At 26.9% G+C, this 7,500-nt stretch overlaps 1 protein-coding gene across 3 annotated transcripts in view; it reads right to left on the bottom strand.

The window, feature by feature from the left end:
* Positions 1–7,500, bottom strand: part of cnpy1 (canopy FGF signaling regulator 1) — a 75,935-nt gene that overhangs the window by 43,024 nt on the left and 25,411 nt on the right. The window lies entirely within an intron of this gene.

Below are 7,500 nucleotides of genomic sequence, written 5' to 3'. Positions count from 1 at the left end.
TGGAAAATATTGCATGTTTGCCTGATAAAAAACTAAGTTTTTCAAACATTTTTGGGGAAATATTGCATGTTTGCCTGATAAAAAACTAAGTTTTTGAAATATATTTGGGGAAAATATTGCATGTTTGCTCTATAAAAAACAAAGTTTTTGAAATATTTTTGGGGAAAATATTGCATGTTTGCTCTATAAAAAACTAAGTTTTTCAAATATTTTTGGGGAAAATATTGCATGTTTGCTCTATAAAAAACTAAGTTTTTCAAATATTTTTGGGGAAAATATTGCATGTTTGCTCTATAAAAAACTAAGTTTTTCAAATATTTTTGGGGAAAATATTGCATGTTTGCCTGATAAAAAACTAAGTTTTTTTTAGATATATATATGGGGAAAATATTGCATGTTTGCTCTATAAAAAACTACGTTTTTCAAATATTTTTGGGGAAAATATTGCATGTTTGCCCTATAAAAACGAAGATTTTCCAAATATTTTTTGGGAAAATATTGCATGTTTGCTCTTTAAAAAACTAAGTTTTTGAAATATTTTTGGGGAAAATATTGCATGTTTGCTCTAAAAAAACTAAGTTTTTTTAGATGTATATATGGGGAAAATATTGCATGTTTGCTCTATAAAAAACTAAGTTTTTTTAGATGTATATATGGGGAAAATATTGCATGTTTGCTCTATAAAAAACTAAGTTTTTCAAATATTTTTGGGGAAAATATTGCATGTTTGCTCTATAAAAAACTAAGTTTTTGAAATATTTTTTGGGGAAAATATTGCATGTTTGCTCTATAAAAAAACAAGTTTTTCAAGTATTTTTAGGGAAAATATTGCATGTTTGCTCTATAAAAAAACAAGTTTTTCAAGTATTTTTGGGGAAAATATTGCATGTTTGCTCTATAAAAAAACAAGTTTTTCAAGTATTTTTAGGGAAAATATTGCATGTTTGCTCTATAAAAAAAACAAGTTTTTCAAGTATTTTTGGGGAAAATATTGCATGTTTGCTCTATAAAAAACTAAATTTTTCAAATATTTTTGGGGAAAATATTGCATGTTTCCTGATAAAAAACTAAGTTTTTCAAATATATTTGGGGAAAATATTGCATGTTTGCTCTACAAAAAACAAAGTTTTTCAAATATTTGTGGGGAAAATATTGAATGTTTGCTCTATAAAAAACTAAGTTTTTGAAATATTTTTGGGGAAAATATTGCATGTTTGCTCTATAAAAAAACAAGTTTTTCAAGTATTTTTAGGGAAAATATTGCATGTTTGCTCTATAAAAAAACATGTTTCTGAAATATTTTTGGGGAAAATATTGCATGTTTGCTCTATAAAAAACTAAGTTTTTGAAATATTTTTGGGGAAAATATTGCATGTTTGCTCTATAAAAAAACAAGTTTTTAAAGTATTTTTGGGAAAAATATTGCATGTTTGCTCTATAAAAAACTAAGTTTTTGAAATATCTTTGGGGAAAATATTGCATGTTTGCTTTATAAAAAAACAAGTTTTTAAAGTATTTTTGGGGAAAATATTGCATGTTTGCTCTATAAAAAACGAAGTTTTTGAAATATTTTTGGGGAAAATATTGCATGTTTGCTCTATAAAAAACTAAGTTTTTCAAATATTTTTGGGTAAAATATTGCATGTTTGCTCTAAAAAAATGAAGTTTTTCAAATATTTTTGGGTAAAATATTGCATGTTTGCTCTATAAAAAACTAAGTTTTTCAAATATTTTTGTGGAAAATATTGCATGTTTGCTCTATAAAAAACTAAGTTTTTGAAATATTTGTGGGGAAAATATTGTATGTTTGCCCTAAAAAAACTAAGTTTTTTAAATATATTTGGGGAAAATATTGCATGTTTGCTCTATAAAAAACTAAGTTTTTGAAATATTTGTGGGGAAAATATTGTATGTTTGCCCTAAAAAAACTAAGTTTTTTAAATATATTTGGGGAAAATATTGCATGTTTGCTCTATAAAAAACTAAGTTTTTGAAATATTTGTGGGGAAAATATTGTATGTTTGCCCTAAAAAAACTAAGTTTTTGAAATATATTTGGGGAAAATATTGCATGTTTGCCTGATAAAAAACTAAGTTTTTTTTAGATATATATATGGGGAAAATATTGCATGTTTGCTCTATAAAAAACTACGTTTTCCAAATATTTTTTGGGAAAATATTGCATGTTTGCTCTTTAAAAAACTAAGTTTTTGAAATATTTTTGGGGAAAATATTGCATGTTTGCTCTAAAAAAAACTAAGTTTTTCAAATATTTTGGGGGAAAATATTGCATGTTTGCTCTATAAAAAACTAAGTTTTTGAAATATTTTTGGGGAAAATATTGCATGTTTGCTCTATAAAAAAACAAGTTTTTCAAGTATTTTTAGGGAAAATATTGCATGTTTGCTCTATAAAAAAACAAGTTTCTGAAATATTTTTGGGGAAAATATTGCATGTTTGCTCTATAAAAAACTATGTTTCTGAAATATTTTTGGGGAAAATATTGCATGTTTGCTCTATAAAAAACCAAGTTTTTCAAATATTTTTGAAGAAAATATTGCATGTTTGCTCTATAAAAAACTAAGTTTTTCAAAAAATTTTTAAGAAAATATTGCATGTTTGCTCTATAAAAAACTAAGTTTTTGAAATATTTTTGGGGAAAATATTGCATGTTTGCTCTATAAAAAAACACGTTTTTCAAGCATTTTTAGGGAAAATATTGCATGTTTGCTTTATAAAAAACTAAGTTTCTGAAATATTTTTGGGGAAAATATTGCATGTTTGCTCTATAAAAAAACAAGTTTTTCAAGAATTTTAAGGGAAAATATTGCATGTTTGCTTTATAAAAAACTAAGTTTTTCAAATATTTGTGGGGAAAATATTGCATGTTTGCCCTATAAAAAACTAAGTTTTTCAAATATTTTTGTGGAAAATATTGCATGTTTGCTCTATAAAAAACTAAGTTTTTCAAATATTTTTGGGGAAAATATTGCATGTTTGCTCTAAAAAAAACAAAGTTTTTCAAATATTTTTGGGGAAAATATTGCATGTTTGCTCTATAAAAAACTAAATTTCTGAGATATTTTTGGGGAAAATATTGCATGTTTGCTCTATAAAAAACTAAGTTTTTCAAATATTTGTGGGGAAAATATTGAATGTTTGCCAGATAAAAAACTAAGTTTTTGAAATATTTTTGTGGAAAATATCGCATGTTTGCTCTATAAAAAACTAAGTTTTTGAATAATTTTTGGGGAAAATATTGCATGTTTCCTGATAAAAAACTAAGTTTTTCAAATATATTTGGGGAAAATATTGAATGTTTGCCAGATAAAAAACTAAGTTTTTGAAATATATTTGGGGAAAATATTGCATGTTTGCTCTATTAAAAACTACGTTTTTGAATTATTTTTGGGGAAAATATCGCTTGCCTGATAAAAAAGATTCTGTGACAAAATGGCATAAACAAACAAAAAAACGTTAACAAATAATAAAAACGTATAATTGACGGATGAATCGGAAGTTGATTTTGGGAATTAAGCGTTGAAAATTAAAAAAATTAAAAAATCTCATACTTTTATGACTGGGACCTTTTTGGATCCCTGAGGATTTTAGTGGGATTTTCTTTTTTTAATCAGTCCAACAAAATGATACAATAATAATACAATAATAATAATAATTACAAGAAGACACACAAACATGACACAAAACATCCAAAAGGTTTTAAAGGATCATTGATCAAAAAATAATAATGAATTAAAATCAATGCTGTTATGAATTATTGACATATTTAATGCTCCAATTACTTCACATCAAATATTACACTTATAAACTGTTGACCAAAAATATTGCATATTGTGTGTTTTGCCATAAAAAACAGGGTTTTCTTTAACAACAAAGGCATAAAACATTTTAAAAATACTTTATATCGACGATAGATTTGAAGTTGATCTCGAGATTTAAGTGTTGAAAAAAACACATCATGAAATTGTTATGTTTCTATGACAAAAGGGGCATAAAACAAACAAACAGAAATAATAAAAATGTATAATCGGTGAAGAGATTTGAAGTTGGCCTACAAAGTTAAGCGTTGAAAGTAAAAAAAATAAAAATAAAATGTGCAACTTATTTTTATCACTTTTATGAGTAGGGATCCCTAAAGATTTTAGTGAGATTTTTTTTTTTAAACTATCCCTGCTCAAAAAATGATAATGAATCAAAATCAATGTTGTCATGAATTACTAAAAAAAAGGCATTACACATTAAAACAATACTTTATATTGACAGATAGATTTGAAGGTGAGCTACACATTTAAGCGTTGAAAAATGTAAAATAATATGACTTATTATTGAATTTTTATGATCCCTGGGACCCAACTTGAGGGGAGCCCAAAAGGTGAAACTAATCTAGATTTAAAGTATTGGTTTGGGAAATGAAAAGTATCACATTGGCCCTTCATGCTTTCATTTTGGACACCCGTGGCTTATATGAGTAACGCTAACAATAATATGCTTAGTCAGCAATGACAGAATGAACTAAATGCTAGTCATAGTTTGTACAAAATGTAGAAAATTGTCGAAAATAAATGAAAAGGAGTGGGAAGAAGTGAAGTATATTTAGCACCACAAACACTAAATAATGTTGGGTTAAAAATAACCCAATTTGAACCCAACTGCTGGTTCAGAAAAGGACAAACCCCTTTTTTGAGTTATTTTAACTCAACATTTTGGGTTAATTTTTATCAACCCAACTTTTGCGTTGAATTATTTAACCAAAAAGTTGAGTTATGATAACTTAATGTTGGGTTATTCCCAAGCAAAGTACTGGGTTGAATGTATTTAACACAAAAGCTGAGTTATGCTCACTACAATGTTGGGTTATTCCAAACCCAACTATTGGGTTGCGCAATTTCGCACTCCTTGACCCAATAGTTGGGTAAAAACTATAAATGTTACTGCTGGTTTGTCCTTCTCCTTCACAACTACTGATCAAAATGATTTTATTCCATAAAAATACACTCAAAAGCAAGATATGAGTGACATTTTGCCGTGTATGGTCATAGTAGTTCTATACAGCATAAGATGTGTTCATGTAAATAATGTTCATGAGATTAATCCTTAACAAAATTCCCTTCAAGAAAAAAGTACCTTTTTAACTAACAACAAAAAAAGCCTTTTTCCCTGAAAAACAACCCAAAAAATGGTTCATAGTTCTGAAAACCCAGAAACTGAGTTAAAAAAAAAACTGTTATACCCCCAAAAATGGATTGCGCTTCATAAAAATAACTCCAAAATTTTACTCGACACTCGCAACTCATAAATTGGGTTATCAAAACAACCCAGCATGTTTTAGCGCGGTCAGTTACATATGTGAAGCGCTGCTTTTTACAACACCGTCCCACTAAACTCCTCACCCCCCCCCCCAAAAAAGAGCAAAAAACTAGAGAATTTTTCAGAATTTGCAGAAAACCCGAAAATGTTCCTTTCTTTTTCTTTTGCAAGTGCAAAAAGTTCCAGTGAAAGACTTCTAATATATTCACACTCAGTGAAATATACCCAAATTGTGCTGTGTGAGCATGAATATGGCTTAAAAACAACACCAAACTGTTATAATGTTTGTTAAAAAGTGTAACTCTGACAAAACACAACACTAAAGTTCAGTGCAGAGGATGCTGCTTCTCAAAAGTATACGTCAAAGTATTGTGCAGTACATTAAGACATTGGCTAGTATATATAATGCATATGTTCCTTTTTGATTGTACTTAAATGTATAATGGACTGTATTTATATTATTCACATGTGAATAATGCTGTATAATTGACTGTATTTATGTTATTCACACGTGAATAATGCTGTATAATAGACTGTATTTATATTATTCACACGTGAATAATGCTGTATAATAGACTGTATTTATTATTCACATGTGAATAATGCTGTATAATAGACTGTATTTATATTATTCACATGTGAATAATGCTGTATAATACTGTATTTATATTATTCACATGTGAATAATGCTGTATAATTGACTGTATTTATGTTATTCACATGTGAATAATGCTGTATAATTGACTGGATTTATATTATTCACATGTGAATAATGCTGTATAATGCACTATATTTATATTATTCACATGTGAATAATGCTGTATAATGCACTATATTTATATTATTCACATGTGAATAATGCTGTATAATGCATTATATTTATATTATTCACGTGTGAATAATGCTGTATAATGGACTATATTTATATTATTCACATGTGAATAATGCTGTATAATAGACTGTATTTATATTATTCACATGTGAATAATGCTGTATAATAGACTGTATTTATATTATTCACACGTGAATAATGCTGTATAATACTGTATTTATATTATTCACATGTGAATAATGCTGTATAATACTGTATTTATATTATTCACATGTGAATAATGTTGTATAATAGACTGTATTTATGTTATTCACATGTGAATAATGCTGTATAATAGACTGTATTTATATTATTCACATGCGAATAATGCTGTATAATAGACTGTATTTATATTATTCACATGTGAATAATGCTGTATAATAGACTATTTATATTATTCACATGTGAATAATGCTGTATAATAGACTATTTATATTATTCACATGTGAATAATGCTGTATAATAGACTGTCCATCCATCCATTTCTACCGCTTGTCCCTAGACTGTATTTATATTATTGACATGTGAATTATGCTGTATAATAGACTGTATTTATATTATTCACATGTGAATAATGCTGTATAATAAACTGTATGTATAGTATTCACATGTGAATAATGCTATACAATAGACTGTATTTATATTATTCACATGTGAATAATGCTGCATAATAGACTGTATTTATATTATTCACATGTGAATAATGCTGTATAATAGACTGTATTTATATTATTCACATGTGAATAATGCTGTATAATAGACTGTATTTATATTATTCACATGTGAATAATGCTGTATAATAGACTGTATTTATATTATTCACATGTGAATAATGCTGTATAATAGACTGTATTTATATTATTCACATGTGAATAATGCTGTATAAAAGACTGTATTTATATTATTCACATGTGAATAATGATGTATAATAGACTGTAATTATGTTATTCACATGTAAAAAAATACCTAAGTGTTTATTGTTTATTGTGAGCCAGGGATCAATAAAGTACTTTCTATTCTATTCTATTCTATATGCATCCTAGAACTAATCGAGCCCATTAATAACCATGACATACCTTTTATAAGTACTATTTTTATGTTGCTGTCAGGCATTAAGTAAAATCATGTTTTTAATCAAAGTTACAATTGTGAAATGATATGTAATAATACATAAGTGAGTAAATTATATTTTCCAATGGGAACGATCGGTTGAAAATGAAGCAAAAAAGTGGTCATCATTCCCAGGTTTTTAAAGACCATGTGAAAGTAAGCTTGTGCATCAAATACGTTTGTCTAAGTCAA

The sequence above is a fragment of the Nerophis lumbriciformis genome, linkage group LG33, assembly GCF_033978685.3.
Source record: "Nerophis lumbriciformis linkage group LG33, RoL_Nlum_v2.1, whole genome shotgun sequence".
Taxonomy (NCBI): Eukaryota; Metazoa; Chordata; class Actinopteri; order Syngnathiformes; family Syngnathidae; genus Nerophis; species Nerophis lumbriciformis.
The sequence above is the reverse complement of the archived record's forward strand: the minus strand, read 5'-3'. Positions and strand labels throughout refer to the sequence as shown.